Genomic DNA, 20,818 nt, shown 5'->3' on the forward strand with positions numbered 1-20,818 from the left:
CCACCATAGGAACACTGTTCTGTAGACAAGAGACCAGGCTTGCTTCATGGCTCTGTAAACTCAGGTGTTTGGACCAGTCTTCTGTGCACCAGACATTTTAAAAAAGTTACTTTCTAAGAGCTGCCACTGTTTTACCTGTGTTTCTCAGTCAAGGAAGTAAGTTGCCCCCTTTCCAAACACAAGATTTATTCTTATTTTTTAAATTATGGTTTCATTAAGTGAGTTTCATTCTTATGTTTTCTGTTTGGCCAGACTTACATTTTTGTTTCTGTGCAGTGCTATTAGTTTTGGCTGTTTGGTGAATGACATTTCTATCCCTAGCTTCTCTCTTCCCTTCAGCATTACAGAAGTAAATTAGACTTGCCCCCAAGAGCTTTCTGAGACAGGTGGTTTTCTAGTTTGTTTCATAGAACAGAATCATAGCATGGTTTTGGTTTGGAAAGACCTTTAAGATCATCAAGCCCAACTGTTTCAAAGTGAGTTTCTTGTATGTGATGGAAAGGTTTAGTTACGACAGCAAAACAAATAGTGAATAAATATGATTTTAGACTTGTAAGTGGCTGTCAAGGAAAGCAATGAAGAAACAAAATGATGTGCCCTGGCACTAACCCTTTCACTTCCACTGGGGATCGAGGAATCAGAGAAGGGAGAGTCTGTCTAGCAGACAAGAGAGCTGAGCCTCTGTAAAGACTTACATCTGTGTTAACAGCTTGCCAAGGAAAACTGATGCTGGTACATTAATCTGAATTATCACAGTCAGTTCTCCTTTTGCAACCAGCTCAGTCACAGCATCATGATCTCTTTCTTGAAAAGGATGTGAATTGAACCCAGCATGGTGACAGCACTAGGAAACCTAGAGAAGGAGAGAATAAAATTAACCAATACTATAAAATTCAGAAAAAGATTCAGAGACCTGACACAACATTTTTTTTTTCATTCTAGTTATTAGCAGTGTAATCTTGCTTTCCTTCAATACTCAAGTTCTCTTTTTTTTTCCCCAAACAAAATTCTTTGCATCTTTTGAGCAGCTGGATATGGATGTTATGGCTGTGGCTTATCTGGATCTCAGTAAAGCCTTAGACACTGTTTCTCACAGCATTGTCCTGGAGAAACTGGCTGCACAGGGCCTAGACCAACTGTCCTGGTTTGGGCCAGGATAAAGGTAATTTTCTGTCTTGTACTTTTCTTTCAGCTAAGTCTCTTGTAAGTAGCTGCACTTGCTGAAATTCACAGCAAGTTTCTCAGGCAGTGTCTGCTTCTGGGACTGATAACACTCGATGTTTGTAGTTACAGACAGAGACTGGTGTGCAGAGCCAAGGACACTGCTCAGTTCTGAGAAACATTTTGCCCTCTGGAAGGAGAAAAGGAGTAAAAAGGTCCTACCTGCAGATGTTCTTTGGGGAGGAATGGACAAGACAGATGCCAAAATTGACCACACAGAGTATTCCATCCCATACACATCATACTCAGTATAAATTTGAGGGATCACAAGGGTCAAACCCCTTTTTCCACCCCTTCCTGCTTCCCCTTCTTCACTTGTCCCTGTTTGCTTCAGCATCCTGGGAGGATTCCATCCCTTCATCTGCCTATGGTCCTGATCCATGTCAGCCTGAATGTGTGTGTTCCTGCCTCCAGCTTCTGACTGCTGCTGACTCCAGGATTCCAGCCTGGACTTTCCCAGGGCTGCCCTGGATGTGAGAGTTACTGGCGGAAAGGAGGGAGGAATGTAGTATCAGTTTTCCTGTATATATTTATATATTTACATGTATATATTTAATATTTTTTCCTTTTTATCATTACTATTTCATTAAAGCTGTGTAGTTTAGTTTCCAACCCATAAGTCTCTCTCTCTTATTCTCTCTCCTTTCCTTATCAGTGAGGAGAGGGGGATTAATAGAGAACATCTGTTATTTGGTTTAATTGCCAGGCCAGTGTTAAACCATGACACCAACGTACTCTTTGCTGAGTGAAAAACTGCCTGGATGATAGGGCCCAAAGAGTTGTGGTGAGTGGAATTAAATCCAGCGGGTGGATGGTCACCAGGGATATTCCCCAGGTCTTGGTACGGTATTCCCTAGTTCTGTTTAATACCTTTATCAGTGATCTGGATGAGGGGATGGAGTGCCCTCTTATTAAGCTTGGAGGGAGTGTTAATCTGTCTGAGAGTAGGGAGGCTCTGCAAGGGGACCTGGACAGGCTGGATAAATGGGAAGAGGCCAGTCGCATGAGGCTCAACAAAGCCAAGTGTTGGGTCCTGCATTTCTGTCACAACAACCCCAGGCAACACTACAGGCCTAAAGAGGAGTGGCTGGAGAGCTGTCCAGAGGGGTGTTGGCCTGGGGGTGTTGGTTGACCAACAGCTGAACATGAGCCAGCAGTGTGCCCAGGTGGCCAAGACAGCCAGTGGCATCCTGGCTTGTATCAGAAATAGTGTGGCCAGCAGGAGTAGGGGAGTGATCGTGCCCCTGTACTTGGCACTGTTGGGGCCACACTTCAAATACTGTGTTCATTTCTTGGCCCCTGACGACAAGAAGGAAGTTGCTGTAGTGAGTTCAGAGAAGGGCAGCCAAGCTGGTGAAGGGTTTGGAGAACAAATCTTACAAGGTGGATCTGAGGGATTGTTTAGTTTGGAGAAGAAGAGGCTGAAGGGAGCCCTTATCACTCTGTACAACTACCTGAAGAGGTTGGAGCAAGGTGGGGGTTGGTCTCTTCTCTGTAGTGACAAGCAACAAGACAAGAAGATGTGGCCTCAGGTTGCACAAGGGGAGGTTTAGACTGGATTATTTTGTTTTCTTTTTACAGTCAGGGTTTCAGTGCTTCCTCTGTAGCAACTCTGAATCCTATTTTCCTTGTCATGTCTCTAAATGTGTTGTGTTCAGCTCATATTCCTTTGATAGGTTAGCACTTCCCATGTTCTGGGATACCCATCATAACAGAGATTTGGAGTGTTTTCAGAATAACCCAAAGGTTTGTGAGGGGAGAATATTTGATTGTGCAGAGACTGAAGACATTAATTATATTTTGTCTCTTGTTTTTTGTTTAATCTGCCAAATAGTCCAGATCTCTTTCCAAAATAACACAGGGAGCAAAGCTTCTACCTTTCCAGGATAAATATGTAGTTGTATACTAATTTCTTTCTAAGGAAACATGAGAAGCTATCTATCCCCAGAGTAGCAACTAAATTTCTTGGACAATTATATCATGTGGCTCAGCTTAAGTGCTGAAGATCTGCTGCAGTAAGAAAAGTTACAAATCCTCAATTCTTTTTTAACTCAATGGAAGGTAGAAATACTTATTCCCAGTTTCAGAAGTGCTTGTTTTAATTTTTTCTTTCTGTCTGGGGGAATGCTCTGATCTCCTATTCTTCCCTTAGGTGTCCACCCCCCATAAACATCTTCAGCATCAGGTCCACGGTAGCTGCTGGAGCAAAAACTTGTGCATGGGGTCTGGAGCAGTAGGTTCCCTTCATTGCAGGGCTTTTGGGTGACTCTTGGCTTCAGGCACATTTTGTTTTGCTTTTGGCTGTGTCCTGAGGTATTGTGCTGACAGCCAACCCCCTCCTGCAGGGATGAGCCAGCTTCTCAGCAGCATCTGCAGTTGGAACTGTTTGGGTTGGTTGCAAATATTTTCTGCTGACGTGAACCAAGGGAGTTTGGAAAGCAGAGAAAAGTACTTGCAAACTGAGCACATAACACAGGTGGTTGGGATTTTGCAGAGATCTGGAGCTGGATTTTGAAAGGCACTTGGCACATCTCATGCCTAGAGGGATTTTCCAAACTAACTTGAAGCAAGTGAAACAGGCAATTCGTTTTACCTAACTTTGGTTTGCTAATCATCTAGGTGACTAGGCTCTCTCTGCAGAGACACAAGAACCTCCAGATTTCATCCCATGCAAAAACAGGTGCCTAAGGTAAATGGGTCAGACCAGTCTCTCTCATCCCACTGTGTAAAAAAATAAGAGAAGATTGATTTTCAAAAAGCCCACTTCTATTCGTACCATCAGGACAGAACCATGGAATCATGTCATTGTGTAATTTGGAGATTATGGGAGAAAGTTAAAGTTGTTAAAATGTGATTTCTGATAGATAGGGTTTTTGGTTTTTTTTAATTTCTTGGCTTCCTATCCTATTCATACTTCTTATTTACCAACATACTTTCATGCCTAATATCTGTGAACAGACCAAGTTGAAGGAAAATGCAAATCCAGGGAAGTCCAAATTACATGCTCTTTCTGGGTAACATCTATAAAATTCTTTCAGACATAAAGCAACCACATTTTTTAAGCTATCCTATACTCCTGTTACATTTTGTGAAAAATAATTTTGTTTTTTAATGTCACAATGACATTTCATATCAAACGTTATTTATTTTCAGGTGGCTGAACCAGCAAATAAAGTATAAAAGTTTCACAGGGTTCTGTAAACCAGTTATAGGCTACTTTTTTTAACTACTTAGAACAACACTGCAGGTTGGTAAATATTTTTATGCCCTTATGGTGGTCTCACTAACCTGAACATAAATTTTTGTCAAATACAAGCAAAATGCGTTCATGCTAAATCTGTACTGGTAAAAAAACACTGGAAAATTTTCAGCCCATGATTTTGGCCCATGCTGAGTAGTGCTTTCCCAAACTGCTTCTGGGGTTGATTTATGAAGGGCACTGCAGATTCCCAATGGGCAGCTTGCATCAGGCCACCCTGTTGCAGAGAGTGGGAGGGCTTGAGTTTATTTTGCTGTCATCTGGGCTGTGTGGTGCAGGCTGAGCACAGTGCCAGGGAGAGCTCTTGGGAATGTTTGATTTACTGATGGAGCTTTGTTGACAAGCAGTAGGAGGTAACACAAGCAGAGAAAACAGAAAGCATATCACCCCAACCTTATATTCATTCTTGTGAGAACACAAGTGAAACTGGTAGCAAGGTTATATACCTAGCTCAGCCATGGTGATGGTGACCATGCTTCCTACTTGTTCCATGGCAAGAACTGGGATTTACTTGTTAATTTTAACTGGTATGTCCTATTACACAATAGGAAATGTGGATATATAGTCTAGACACCTATATCCAAAGCTGTGCTATGTGAGAACATCTCCTAATGGTTAGTGCCTTGGATTGCAAAAGCCCTTTCTTTCTTGAGAGTAATGTTCTTCAGTTCCAGTAGTTTTGTGAGGAGACATTGGTCAGGTCTGTCTAAAAAAACTTCATCCATGATTCCCTCTTTCTCTTGCATCTACATGAAATATTCTCTACACTGTTTAATCTTGGCCCAGTAGTTTCTCTCTATATATTTAATTTTGTTTTCATTTTCTCCTAATTGTAAATTCTCCAGCATCTTCAATTAAACTCCACTTGGCTGGCAGACTTTAAGAATGATCTTGTTTGTGTGCCAGACAGACAGGGTCTCTCCCAGGTCCACTCACCATAAGCAATGACTTCCACTTTCAGACAACAAATCAAACTCTTTAACTTGCTACTGTACATATCCTTCAAGAGCAATTATTGAGCTAAACATGTTCTTATTCCTTCTGGGTGGCTTGAAGAAAGGAGGGAAAGGAGAGAACACTGGCTCTGGAGATGGGAAAAATACACATTTATGTACACACACCTAGGCAGGTGAAAAGTACTTCCAGATTACTGGGCTTGTTTTTATTAACTGTTTAAAGTAAAACTCTGTGTTGGTTAGTGGGGAGTAGGCACGGAGGAGGAAGATGGTGACTGCACTGAAACTTCCCCTGGGTCCTTTCTGTGCCTGTGTCCTGTGAGCCTGAAGCAGCTCTCTTCTGGTCTGTTAGCTTTCCACAGACATTTTCACTCTGCTTGATTATGGTTGTACAAATCTGCTCTACCCAAAGGCATTAGATAGAAATGTGTGACTTGCTTTGATGAATGCTGTGTTCTGAACTCATTCAGGCAGGATGCTTAAGACTTTCTGTTTGCGTTATGATTTAGTACCAAAGATGTTTCACCTTGAGTATACCTCTAAATTCCAAGGGGTTATTTTGAGATGAAATACCATGAATTTGAGTGGGAATATGTCTTCTAGCAGCAAAGAAAAATGAAAAGAAATCTTGTTTTAATGTTAATTAGGGTTAAAATGGTAAATAAGACTTCTTTGACAACACTGTTTTGAAAAGACAGCCTCTGAACCATGACTGTTACACAGAGATTATTTCTTCCTTTACAGAAGACCACTTGTATTTTTTTTAGAGTCCATAAAAACATGGGTCAAAACATATTTCTGAGCTCTGTGGTGATGGTGTTCTTACCTACATTTATTTGAATGAAATCAGAAGAAAGACCTTGGGTCCTTGGATTGAAATTGAGTTTGAAACTGAAGTACAAAAGCATATATTTGGTCTTTGATCATATGTCTTCCAACCACCTTTTCCACTTACTGCATTACCTGATATAAAGTAATTTTTTTTGTTTGTTTATTTGTTTGTTTGTTTGTTTTATTTGTTGGTTTGGTTTGGTTTGGTGTTTTTTGCAAAGTTCACTGAGTCAATTGCCTGGCTCTCATAGTGATGGGAGTTTACCTCCCAATTAATCCCACTGAGCCAGCAAGACTATTTGCCTGAGAGCCCTCAGAGCTGTGAAAAAAGCCCAACCACCTGACACAAAACAATGAGGATCCCAATCTGGCCCTTTGCAATTAGCACAGCACTGTCAGGGTTTCACTTGCCAGCCTAAATCCTGTAATGAGCAGCCATCGGAAGAGGAGGTAAATAAAGCTGTCATGCATATTGTCACTAATACAACAGCACTGCTCACTTTTTTTTTTTTTCCCCAAAGTTAGAATTTCAGAATTAGTGTGGCACAGGATGTTCTCCCTTCTCCAGCAAAACACGTACCAGCTGCAGTCTTTTAAAGTCTCCTATCATTTTGTTAGCACAATGACTGCCTACGTGAGCAAAAAAAACATGGAAACTGCATCCTACCACAGTTGACAAGATTTTTTATTTTCATGATTACTTCTCTGCCTTTTTTTTTATTTTGCCTGCAGGCAAAGGTTGGCATACATGTCAAGAGAACATTCTCCAGCTGGGGCCTGCAGTATAGAGAATTGTATACTCCAGAGGGCTCATGGGACCTTAGGCAGATTATTATGGTAATATTGGAGACTGCTGTCCTTTCCCTCCCACAGCTGGGCCGCCTCTCTCATTGTAAGTATTGAAGCAATATGTTTTGCAAATTATACACTGGGAACAACAGGGACCTGGGAAAGTGAGGGAGAAAGAGAAACATGGCAAAATGTTGCCTTTAATATGATATTTTTCTTGTTTGTCAAGCAAAAATAAATTAAGGCTTTAATTTTTTTTAATTAAATGAGGATCGTATATTGGGAAAAAACAGCCATAATAGTAAAAAACTTCATATTGATTTTATCGAGTGAGGGTTTTAAGAAAATATGGTTTATTATAGGGAAATTTCACACAGTAACCTGATGCAAGAGAACCAGAGTAAGATTACATAATAGCTTTTATTACAGATTTCAAAAATCCTTATGAGTCCAATGAAGCTGGATTAACGAAAACTGCACAAAAAAAATATCATTTTAATTAGTGCTAATGTGATCTCGTCATGGTCCAGCTGTTTCACACAGGATGAAAATCTGTGTTGCTTTATTAGCAATTCACCCTCCAAAATAATGTCACTTCTGATTTTAACATTTCTTATTGATGTATATTTTAATAAAATAGCCAAATGATTTGGTGAGTGCAGTTGTAAGGAAACTGAGGGCTTTTTTCTTGCTTGTTTTTAAATAAAGAGCAAGCAGATATGGCTTAAAAGATTTACTGGTAGAAGAAAATTTAGGGATTTTGGCCTTTTTCAGAAACATTAGCAAAAAACTCAGATTAAAATTTGCATGGTAGTGTTTTATAGGTGATTTTAAATTTTTAAAACTAAGAAGAAAAGTAAATATTTTTAAGTCGGTAGCAGGTTGAAATTATGGTTTACATGGGTCAGATATTTCTTAAAGGCTTGGTCTTATCTGCTTTTTAGTAACCATGGACTTCAAATCACAGTCTTTAACCAATATCTCACTATTCTGTTAGCCAACAGTGATTTTAAATTTAGATCTCCATTTGTTTTTGACAGGACAATTTCACAACTCATTTCTATTTGGAGCTAAACTTAAATTTTAATCTAAATTAATTTCAAATTACTGAAACTTACTACTTCATTTGCACATAAAACTGTAATATATTGCCTTAGATTCTTGCTGGAATTCTACATTAAAAATAAGTAAATGGAGAAAATCTCAGTACTCATGACTCAATTTTCTTCTCTGTTATTTTTATATGCTTTAATACAGTGAAGACCCCTTGTATGTTACATTGTAGAAAAATATATTTATTTTTAATAACTTTATTCCTTTTCCCTGTGTTATTTTAAAAAAATTGTTATGCACTATTGGAGGTGTGCTAATATATTTACCAGCTCTCTAATTTAGCTCAGGCTTTGCTAATGTATTCTAGGATGATGATGAGTGCTTCTGTTTTTTCTTAAACATTGTATAGTTCCTTTTCCAATTCTTAAACATTTTGATTTTGTAATGAACACTTAATGCAGGGAATCAGCAATCTGGCGGCAAATTTGGTTGTAAATTAAAGTGGGATTAATCTATGCTGTATGGTGGATTTTTTACTATAATTTTTGATTGTAATAATAGAAGAGGTTTCTAAAGCAAACACAAGAACTGCATTTATTACACTGTACAGGCTGATTGCCTTGTAGAGTCTCAAAAAGCCTCTGATGAGCCCAAGATGGTGTTTGTCTCCACCTCTCCCCTGTGGTCAGCCACAGCCTCGGAGAAGTCACCCTTTGTAAAGGGGACAGAGACACCAAATGTGAATGAGTTGGTTCAATGTATCTTTGTGAAGCCAGATATTTGCTACTCCTGAGCTGGAGACTTGTGTTTCACAACTTTTGGTGCAAGGTTGCACAGAGCAGGATGAAATGAATAGAAAATGATAAAGGTAAAGGGCATTGTTTTGCGAGCTACAGAAGCCACTTGTAGTGATGCATTTTCTCTTGGGTTCTCCTGAAAGTCAGAGGACCCCCAGGCCTGAGCTATCTTCCTGCTTTCCTTCCTCATCCTGCCCTCAATCAGCAGCTGTTCTTGCTTTCAGCATTCTTAGTGACAGACACTGTTTTGCAAGGCAGCCTGCACAGTTTGCCTGATACTTACCTTCCTCACACAAAATTTTTCTGCATTTGTCACATGTGTGTGAAGTGTGACATCTAAAAAGACAATCCCATCTATCTGGCTTATTCCTCTCTTGTCTACAATGAAAAATCCCATTGGAATGAAGAAAAGTCAAAGGCATTCTGCATTTCTCCCTTGGGACTGGTGTCTAAAGCTAAATCTACGCTGCCTGCTGAACCTGCCTTAGGGAATGATCCTTAGCCCATGGGAAAGGTGGTGCACACTTACTTATTCACACTTTTCAGTGTACCAGGGCAGTGAAGGGTTGAAGGAGACAATTTTAGATCAATCTGCTCTGCACAGTCTTTTAAAAAAGTGGTCCCTACAGTGACCTAGCCCCCAGACTCCACTCAGTTTCTGTTTTGAAGGGTGCTAGATGCCTTGTTCATAAAGAGGAGCCAGGAGCAAAGTAGCATTTTTGCAGTGTGGGTGCTTAGAAGACTCAGAATTCTGGGGTGAGTGGGGCAGGTGAGTTATCTGGCTGTGTTGCTGTACTGTAATACTCCAACATTTTTACCTGTGAAATCATGACAGTTAAAGAGATTGGTAGAAGGAAATCTACCAAGCACCTGTACTATTTCAGTCCCACACCAGCTTCACTGCCTTGGTATGAAATGTATCAGTGAGAGACACTGTTAGACATCATCTGTCAAGTTTCTTTTCTTAGAGAAGGACTTGGCTCCTGACATGCATTTGGTCTTGCCATCTTGTGGCCTTAGAAACTTTCTGTTTACAAGCTGCCTTATAAAAGTAGAGTAGGATGATAAGTAAGATAATTGCTAGCAGAATGTATTTATACAAATGAAATTCTTGACACACAGCTTCCCAAAACTGGACTCTGATATTGTTTTGATATTTTCGAGGAGGAGCTTGCCTCCATCCTCCTGCATCAGGACATGTCACAGAGGGGGTCTGTGTCCCCATTTGTAATACAGGGGTTAAAACAAGACTTGTTTCTATCTTTCCTCAGTGGGAAATTTGATTTGAAAGTCTGTGTAGACTTGGTGCCTATTGGCAGACAGTTATCACAAGAAGGGACTTTGAATATGCATGCAGATCTGCTCTTGGAGATCTTAATGGGGGAGATAGAATGTGATTCAGGTTCAGATGCTGAATAATAGATTTTTATTCTTTTTTTTTCCTAAATGTACTGTTTAGGGACATCTGAAAAGCCCTGGGGAACTTAGCTGTTCTGCCAGGCCTCTCACCTCTGGTACAAGAGGGTTCAGGTTTCCCACAGGTCTCAAGTCAGATCTACCAATGACATCAAGGTATCTCAGATGTCTTTCACCATCTCAAATGGCACTAAGTGTCTATGTCAAGTCACTAATTGAGTCCCTGCCTTTGGGGATGAGATTCATCTTCGAAGTGGACAACTAAATGTGAGTGTTTAAACTGAGTTGTATGCTTAGCTGTGAGCTAGATGTTCAGCCAATTTTAGCCAATGGAGACTATTTAGTTAAATAGTCAGTGAAGCTTGCACAGCTACACAGCTACATTGGTCTAACCTACATGTAGTCAGCTATTAGCTCTCTAGGTTTCAATAAGATGGATTTGGGTGGACAATGGTAACAGTTTAGGTACTTAGGGTGGGATATCCTAGAGATATATGAGATATCCTAGAGTATCTCACACAGACTAAATAAAGCAACTGAGATCTCAAAAGTCTGGGGTCAAATCTGGTGGGTCCTTGTCATGGTTTAACACTGGCCCGGCAATTAAACCGAATGAGAGATGCTCACTATTAATCCCCATTCCTTCTCTGATAAAGAAAGGAGAGAGAATAAGGGAGAGAGACTTATGGGTTGGAAACTAAATTACACAGCTTTAATGAAACAGTAATGATAAAAAGGAAAAAAATTACTAAATATATACAAATATACAGGAAAATTGATACCACATTCCTGCCTCCTTTCCCCCAGTAATTTTCATGTCACCACCAAGGCTGCAGGGCAGCCCTGGGAAAGTCCAGACTGGAATCCTGGAGTCAGCAGCAGTCAGGAGCTGGAGGCAGGAACACACACATTCAGGCTGACATGGATTAGGCCCACAGGCAGATGAATGGATGGAATCCTCCCAGGATGCTGAAGCAAACAGGGACAAGTGAAGAAGGGGAAGCAGGAAGGGGTGGAAAAAGGGGTTTGACCCTTGTGATCCCTCAAATTTATACTGAGTATGATGTGTATGGGATGGAATACTCTGTGTGGTCAATTTTGGCATCTACCTTGTCCATTCCTCCCCAAAGAACATCTGCAGGTAGGACCTTTTTACTCCTTTTCTCCTTCTGGAGGGCAAAATGTTTCTCAGAACTGAGCAGTGTCTTGGCTCTGCACACCAGTCTCTGTCTGTAACTACAAACATCGAGTGTTATCAGTCCCAGAAGCAGACACTGCCTGAGAAACTTGCTGTGAATTTCAGCAAGTGCAGCTACTTACAAGAGGCTTAGCTGAAAGAAAAGTACAAGACAGAAAATTACCTTTATCCTGGCCCAAACCAGGGCAGTCCTGCACTGGTGTCTCAAATGTCCTTATATGCTTATGCTGGAGCAATTAAACCCTGGCCCTTACAGATACTCTTACAGATATGTTTATTTAGTTTGCACCTGATACCAACCCTCTTGATGTTAACTCTGTTAATTTTTTTTTTTTTTTGGTATGAGTTCTTCCTGGTATCTGGAGCTTTTATACTTGTGGCTTTAACATCATACTAGCTACAATCTTTTGCCCATCTTTTACAGCTCCAGCAGATCTAGTGCAGGGGCTTTTTTCTTACTCTACTTAAAAATTTATGATCACAGACCATTTATCTCTTATCTATTGAAAACAAGGAATCCTACATGTGACCAGCAGTAACCACTTGTGACTTGTAGTGTTTCCACCAATTTGGAGGAAAGTTTTGATACCTTCGCTTTCTCTTGAAGAGCAAATCTACCAGACCAGTAGAAAGGCATATGTAAGAAAATAAGACTTTGATCTTGTTTTTCTCCCTTTTGTGTCAATTTTTTTTCAGCTTTTGTAGTGAAAGAGTAAAAGCCAACATTTTCTGAATCTGTCCTTTCAAAAATACACCCTTAAGCACATCTAAAATGGATTTTTTCCCCTTCATGCTATGGGTGATAGACAACAATTATACACAAGCAATACATGGCCTGTAAGAAGCAAGCATTTTGGAGTAAATTTCCATATGATTATGAGGCACACTTGTTGGATATAATAAAAGGGGCTTTTATATCATCAAGGGTTAAGCTAAAAAGGCAAAATAGAAATAATTACCTTAAGGATGATATTAAACTATATTGAGGAACGAAGGAAATTTCTCAGATTTCAACAGGCCTCATTATTTAAACATACTGAGATATTAATTAGTGTGTAACTCTTCCCTTTGTTAAATCATCAGGACTTTTCCAATATAAAGTTAGAAATCCCTCTGCAAAATATCAAAGTCCTGATTATTATTTCCATCCAAGATTTAAGTGGTGAAACCCTGACCCTCTTCAGGTGAACAGGACCTTTTCTTCATGTATTTGGCTCAGAGACAAAACTTACTGAATTCTCTGTGGAAGTTCAATAGGTAGTGAAGGATATGTACCCCTTTCTGCTAGCAGTGTCCAATGCATGTTTAGTGTTTGTTGCAACCTCCTTCTCTCCTGAATCTCTTTGTCTTTAAAGGCAGCCAGGCCAGCCTGGTATTATAAGGAAGATTCACCATAATATATGGCAGCCTCCTATATAGTGAAGGGGGAGTGTTGGAACAGATGTGTGAGACATTGTCCTAAAAGTGAATGACAAGAAATTTCATTATTGCTGTCACATGTTTGAGCTCCAGGAACACAGGTAAGTCCTTCTGCCTGTAGTCTTTCTTTGCAAAGGAAGGATGGTTTAGCCTCCATTTGTCTCTTTTGTTCTATGACTAAATAACATGCTGTTATTAGTTTTGTACTGTGCTATTTTCCTTACATTCTCTGAATTTTGATGGGGAATCTATTTTTTTTTAACTGTGATACTTTTAGTCTTCTACAGCTAAAGCACCATGGAACAGTTCTTTTGCCTCTGGCCTTTTAATCTCTAATGAAATTAGAGGTATCTAGCTTATTAGCATGTGAGAAGCTGGAGGTACACAAAAGCTTTGGCAGCAGATGTCGAGATGTCATCATCATCAATATTGGAAGGGACACTGACTGCACCCAACTTCTGTGAGCTGTTAAGTATTGCATTCATCAGTTCATTAAAAAGGCACAGGAGCCAATGTATGGCAGAACCATTTGTCCTGGAACTGGATTATCTTTCCAGCCCACATTAGCTTTGTGATTCATTTCTTTTTATTTCCATTTCCAAATTCTCTTCCACTCAAACAGAGGTAATGGAGAGGTCGAAAACTGGTCTCTCATAGATAGCTTTTGTTAGGAGGCTACGAAGCACTTCCAGTAAGAAAATTCTTCCAATGTCAGGTGGACTTTTCCTCAGAAATCTGTTTCTTTAGTTCCCAGATTTTGTCAGTGTCTCTCTGTGAAGATGTGTTTTACTTTCTTGTGATATGATTCACAGTTTTACTAATTTAGAATAGCAACATTAAATTGGGGATGCTCTTTCTTGTATATGAAGGCAAGGTATTTGTGTTATGCAGTCACATTTATTATCAGTATTTTTTGTGTATTTCTGGATATTGCTGTGAGATTTTTCAGCCATTGTTCACACATAGCTATTTAGACAAAAAAGGAGCTCAGGATTCATCTCATCTGATTATATAGAAAAAAATCTTCAAAATCGTATTAAAAACTTTAAGAAATTTTAATTTAGGAAAAAACCTCAAGCAAACAGCAACTTGAACCTGTTTAAAAGGTGTTGCCTTCTGGTAGGATGTGGCTTCAAACTTCTTGCTTTACAGTTCCAAAAGAAAGTTGGGTTTTTTCCCCCTGTTGTATTATGCTGGTTTATTTGATTAACTACATTTAAAATGTAGATCTAGAAGCTGTTGTTACCCTTCTGCATTTTAAAAGTGGATATCTGTGACCTGTCATCATCATTCAGTAGTCTATGCTAAGGATATAGCCAACAAATATGAAGACAGACTAAATAAAATTTAAAAAAAACCTGTTGATAATTTCCTTACATTTGTTGTAGATAGATGTGAGTCTCTGCTGGAATGATTTGAGTGATTTCCAGTATGGTAAGAAGGCTGGAAACTTCTATTTTGGAAAACCACATTCTCTAGAAATTAATCTTTAAATTAAAGACAGGCTCATATTGTGCAGAACTAAATTGGAACTGAGAGATACAACTCAAGGGTAAGCCTCATGGTACCTCTCCGATGTGTGAATGTCACTTGTTTCCTCATTGTGAAAACAACTGGAACATTAAAGAAAAAAGTGGTTTTTTCCACTGAAAGGTGAAAACTTTACAAGTCCTAAATAAAACAGAAGTCAGAATACTGTGTTTAGAGAATTTAGTAACTTTAACATTCCAGCTGCCTACTTTAAATAATATTTGGGCTAACATATATTATAGTTTTATTATACTTATCCATTGGAAAATACTTAAAATTGCATTAGTAGATAAATAAATGGTTACTTACTATAATTCTGGTATTCCTGGACAAAGTAAAAGTAAATTTCCAAGGACATTTAATTTTAGTCGCCTTGGATGTCCACGTTAGTAAGGAATGAATATGCTTTGAAAGTGCTTATATTTCTCTACTGATAGCAGATCAGATGGGAAAAAAATTTAGGCTACACGTCTGTTCTAGCTGAGATTAATTCCAGTCTGTTGCAAGGGTTCAAGTTGGCCATCCATGGATAGATGCCTATCTCTATCTTAAATGCCTTAAAGTATCTCAAATGTGGACATGAGGCTTTCAGATAGGACACAAGAGACACGAGAGACCAGTGACCTTTTGTAGTAGCAGCAGAAGTGCAGCTGAGTGTCCTTGGGGCATCTCAAATGGCTTTAGGTGCCTACAGAAGGTAACTGAATCAAAGCAAATGGATCATTCCCATTTTAATGATGTCAAAACTGATGACTGTCCATCCCCTGAAGTCGTGAACGCAAAGAGGTACTTTTTGAAATTCCAAGAGTGCCATTACTGTGGGTCACCGTTTTTTCAGGTTACTCCACTCTGGCACGTAATAAAGGAGATTGTATTTTTGGGCTTCCCATAAGTGATTCTAAATGTGATGGTTAAGTGCCATTCCCAAATTCTGTATCATCCCATGTTTGTGCCAGTATCAGTGACTCTAATGCCTATGTTCATTCTTATGGACAATGCTCTAACCTGAAAATCTGCAAACTCACCAAAACAACAGTATGGTATAACAACATGTAATTCCTCTGCAAGTCTGTGGAGCACATTTAAGTTAGGAAGGAAACCTTGTTTGGGGAGGAAATCCATCAGAGAACAGGTCTTGTTAAAGATTCTCACACGGTCTTTAACACTACTGATGCTGGATCTGAGCTAATGATACTTTTTATAAACTGTGCACATCATTAACTTTTTTCTTCTGGGAAAAATTGGAAACTGTTTCACATCAGCCTACCTTGTAAATGCAGAAGAAAGTGTATTCTTGTGTTTCCTGCTTCTGAGGCTTGGAGGTCTTGGAAGCAAGCTGGGAAGCAACTCTCCCAGCACAGCTGCCAGTAATACTGCAGAAATCACACAGGCATAAGTTCTTCATCATGGATAATGAAGAAGTCTTCACACTGTATGGAGTCAAGTTTCTTCTCCTGGTAACTAGGCAGTTTTTTTGCAAGGTCTTTCCTTTGCTAAGTGTCAGACATAGTGGACATATTCAGCTTGGCTCACCTGGCATTATTGTGAGAGTGTGTTTGAACTTCTGTGTGTTTAAATTTGCAGCTCTAATGTTAAGTTCATGTTGCACTTCATTATGGATGCAGCAATGACTGAGGAAACAGAAAAGAAACTGCGAAGAGGCCACGCTTCTTGGTAGCAGCCTAGGAATTAAGAGAACAACATTAATTATTTATGTTGCAGGATGTCTTCGTTGGCAGGTGGTGGTGTGAGGAAAGGGGGGGGAGGTCAAAACACACATCTACTTATATTTTGATGCTGAAATAGCTGAAATAAGAAGCAAGCAGTTAACATCTATTTGAAATCAAGGGATGGAGTTGCAAATCAGTTACTGCAGAGTTTGCTTGTCCCATGTATCAGAAAGCACTGCGATCCTAAACCTAAAATTATCATGTTTGAGGACAATCTTTAAGATAGCAAAAACCCCACACCTAATAAGGACCTCTAGGGAACAGATTAGTATCTAATAGATAGAAAAGACAGGACATCACTGGAGGTGGCTGGAGTTCCACAGATAATCCTGGCATTGCTTTTGTCCTTTGAATATAGACTGCTATAATCCTTCAAGCAGGAGAGAACAATGCCATGAAGATGGATGCTTCAAAATGTCCTTTGAAATAATGCTGAAAATACATATAGATAAGTCACTCCATCTGTTAATACAGCTTTTGTTTCTTTGTTTTGAGGGGAGCCTCTGCTTTGAAAAGAAAGTTGGAAATGTAACAATTATAGATGTGACTTAAAAATAAGACAAGATATTTGTAAGACATTAGGATACATGAAAGAGAGAGAGAGAAAGAGGAAGAGGAAGAAAAGAAGGAAAGGAGGAAAGAAGGAAAGAAAATAGCATATTAGATACACAGAGACAATAAAATTTAGACTGATGATTGGAACTGCATTTTGGGAAAGAATGATAATGTTAGAAAATACTTGGGAATAATATCTAGTTTAAGGAATAGCCAGGTAGAATTGAAAAACTTTAGAATACTCTTATTTGCTCCTTGTGTCACAACAGCATCTACTGGTCCTAACTGGGAGAGATCATAATGTACCAGATGTTGAGTAATACAGATGTAAGATAATCTCCTCCCAGAGTGGTTACTTTTCAAGCAGACAGGATAGAAATAAGTGGGAGGCTTTGGAGCTTGTCTAGGCTCACACAGCAGCAATTTCTTAATGCTGTGGTCCTGCTGCCCATACATAAAATTACATTGCCAACAATTTGTGCATATCTGAGCTGTTTCAGGCTCAGTGTTGTGTGCAGTGGTCTGTCAAGATTTTTCATAATGTAAAAGTGCTATTATTTTCCTTAGTGACAGAGGAGTTGACTCAATTTTTTTAGTAGTTATAGAATCATAGAATGGTTTGAGTTGGAAGGCACCTTAAAGATTAACCAACTCCCCTGCCATGGGCTGGGACACCTTCTACTAGACCAGGTTGCTGTAAGTCCCATCCAACCTGGCCTTGAACACTTCCAGGAGGGGGCAGCCACATCTTCTCTGGGCAACCTCTTCCAGTGTCTCACCACCCTCATTGTAAACAGTATCTTCCCTATATACAATTTAAGTTGTAAACTCTTTAGATTTAAAACTGTTACTCCTTATACTGTCACTCTAGTAAGATGTCTTTCTCCACATTTTTTAATTAGCCTCCTTTAAATACTACAAGGCTACACTATGGTCTCTCTGGAGCCTTCTCTTCTCTAGGCCAAACAACCCCCAATTCTCTCAGCCTTTCCTAACAGGAGAGGTGCCCCATCCCTCTGGCCATTTTTTGGCCCATCTCCAACAGGTCCATCTCTTCTGCTGGGGAGCTGAACACAGTACTCCAGGTGGGGTCCCACCAGAGAAGAGAAGAAGAGGAGAAGAGAAGAGGAGAAGAAGAGGAGAAGAGGAGGAGAAGAGGAGGAGAAGAGGAGGAAAAGAGAAGGAAAGAAGAAGAGGAAGAGAGGAGAAGAAGAGGAGAAGAGGAGGAGAAGAAGAGGAGAACAGGAGAAGAGAGAATCACCTCACACAACCTGCTTGCTGGTCACACTGCTTTTTATGCAGCTCAGGGTATACAGTTGGTTTTGTGGTCTACGAGCACACATTGCTGGCTCATGTCCAACTTTTCATCCACCAGTATTCCCAAGTCCTTCTGTACACGGCTGCTCTCAATCAATTAAACTCCCAGTCTGTATGGATATGGGGGATTGCCAGACCCAGGTGCAGGTCCTTGCACTTTGCCTTGTTGGACTTCATGAGGTTCATGGACATGGGCCCACTTGTCAAGAGGCAAGATCCCTCTAGATGGCATCCCCTCCCTCTAAGAAATCAACCACAGTACTCAGTTTGGTAAGCTGGAGGGAAGATTTTCTAAACTTTGTTTGTAGGAAATACTTGTAGTCTGTTGCTGGCTGCTAAAATGTTGGAGCCGTGATCCTTTGTGAGGTTCTACAATTGAGGATCTTTCTGAACAAAAGACAAATTTCTGAACAAGTGAAATTTCATTCCATCACTTCCTCCATGTAGTAACAACCCCCATGGGAGAGTCCTGTGTGAGCTGCCTGCAGGGATTTCTCTTCTCAACCCTCCAGGTACCTCACATGAACACTGATAGGCAATTCTCTCAGATTAGGGTTTTAGTAAGAATTTATATTTTTTAAATGAAGGCATAAAGGTTGCCTTCTCAAGAAGCAGTTGTACCATATTTTAAATGATTTTTCATAACGGAGGGTAATAGCTCCTAATTAGGACAATGGAAGTATAATTACTTCTTTGAAATGTTACAGGCACAATGTGTATGTATGTGTGTCAAAACAGCCTCAAGATTATAGACAAATTCTAATAAGCTTTAAGCTTGCATGAGGTAATTAAGAAATAAGTACCTACACACTATGCCCAAGAAAAAGAATGAAAAATAAGAGGAATATCACATATATCTCTGCCTGGTTAACAATGACCTGTTGAACACCAGGCTGGGATCCTCTGAATTTCTTTCTGTTGGTTCTGTCAAGACCCATGTACCCTTGGATTTTGGTTTTCTTGGTGTGCTTCTGTGGGTGTACTCTGATCTTACTGTGGCTGGCCACCTAGTCTGCCAAGAGACAGAAAAGCCTCTGCAGAGAGTGATCCGTAACACTCTGAGCCAGGTCTTTGCGTGGGGTGTGCATGGCAAGAAGCTGTGGCTTCTGTGAGAAGAACACCAGGAGCTGCTCACATGTTAGGTCTAAGACTAACCTGCTCCTGGCCAAAGCTGAGCACCCCTGTGATAATGTATTTAAGAAGGGTAAAAAATGCTGCATAACAGCAGCTGGGAGAGAGGAATGAGAAAATGGGAAATAACTATGCAGAGCCAAAGATCGGTGAAGAAGAAGGAGGAGGAGGAGGAGCCATGCTTGTGCAGATATTCACTGCAGCCTGTGGGGACTGTGCTGGAGCAATCTCCTTGCAGGACCTGTGAAAGGAGAAGCCCACACTGGAGGAGGTTTTCTGGCAGGACCAGTGCACCATGGAGGACCCACACTGAATCAACCTGTTCTTGAAGGAACTTACCCCATGGAAAGGATCATTCTGGAGCAGTTCCTGATGGAAGGCAGCCTGAAGGAAGGACCCATGTTGGAGAGAGGAAAACTGTGAAGAAGGAGTATTGCCCCATATTCCCCATCCCCCTGCTCTGGTTGGGGGCAGGGTTCATGGAGGAGCTGGGCATGAAAGAGCAAAGTTGAGTCCTGAAAGAAGGGAGAGGAGCAGGGGGAAGGTGTTCTCGTTTTTGTCCTTGTTTCTCATCATCTAACTCTATTTTTATTTTATATGCCCCCTAGATGAGTTTGTTTTGCCCATGATAGTGATTGGTAAGAAGTCTCCCTGTCTTTATCTCGGCTCATGAGGTTTCTCATTGTATTTTCTCTCCTGTTCAGTCTAGGAGGTGGAGTGAGAGAGGAGCTGAGTGGATATTTGGCAGCTGACCAAGGTCAACCCACCACAATGTCGGAAATGCAGGTGCAGCTGAAACAGAAAACTGAATCCCCTTTTGAAGACGTTTATCTCTCTATCCACTGTATTACTATGGTGTTCTCAGGGAGTATGTAAAATGCCATTTTCTAAGGTAATTCTAATCTACTAATGACCTTGAGACACAAAAAGTGGTTAAATATATTTCTTTTAAAAACACTTTGAAGACTCTTCTCCTTGGCGAACAAGTTGGAAATATGTGTTCATGCATGTGTATTTGTGAGCTTAATCCGTCCTTATCAATATGTCTACTGTGTATGTGCATACTTATCTGAATACCTACAAGTAGATCTTCCTAGTTCACACAGAAGCTAAAAGTCGTGCAAAGTTAAGCAGAAGGAGTGGTGTGTTTTCTTTGTATAAAGAAAAGCTCAGCCCATAATGATTCTGGACACCATTTGCTCAGGCTTGAGTTATTTTGGTCTCTTCTCCATTTGATTTTCATTCTGTAAAAACTACTGCTACATCAAACTGTACAGCTTATAGTAGCAACCTGCAAATACCTTGTTTTCTAAGAAATAGGCATACTGAGTTTCTGTTTTGTCCAGATGTACTATTTGTGCACACTTGTCTATATAGAGAACATTTCAAAATCATTTGCTCATAACATAAGCTACATGCTAACTGGCAAAGTAATAATTAATGTTACCATTTTATCATTACTGTAAAAAATGGTATCATATTGTCTCATTTTGCAAATGAGAATTAATAGCCCATTACTCACAGTCATTCTAATACTCTCACAGTGCCTATCTTTAGAGAGGAGTGAGCTCTAAGGATAAAGGTTTTAACTCTTATTCTCTCACCTGGGAGCTGGA

General features: G+C 39.9%; 2 long non-coding RNA genes across 2 annotated transcripts; one reads left to right on the forward strand and one right to left on the reverse strand.

The window, feature by feature from the left end:
• Window positions 1-25: 25 nt before the first annotated feature.
• Window positions 26-20,161, forward strand: LOC139791825 (uncharacterized). The gene is made up of 3 exons (XR_011724040.1): window positions 26-156; window positions 7,000-7,159; window positions 19,907-20,161. It is a non-coding gene; the product is annotated as an uncharacterized lncRNA (long non-coding RNA).
• LOC139791824 (uncharacterized) lies at window positions 11,013-11,505 on the reverse strand. Its single transcript, XR_011724039.1, has 2 exons — window positions 11,432-11,505; window positions 11,013-11,291 (listed from the first exon to the last, which is right to left on the reverse strand). It is a non-coding gene; the product is annotated as an uncharacterized lncRNA (long non-coding RNA).
• Window positions 20,162-20,818: the final 657 nt, after the last annotated feature.

Source organism: Heliangelus exortis, chromosome 1, assembly GCF_036169615.1.
Source record: "Heliangelus exortis chromosome 1, bHelExo1.hap1, whole genome shotgun sequence".
Taxonomy (NCBI): domain Eukaryota; kingdom Metazoa; phylum Chordata; class Aves; order Apodiformes; family Trochilidae; genus Heliangelus; species Heliangelus exortis.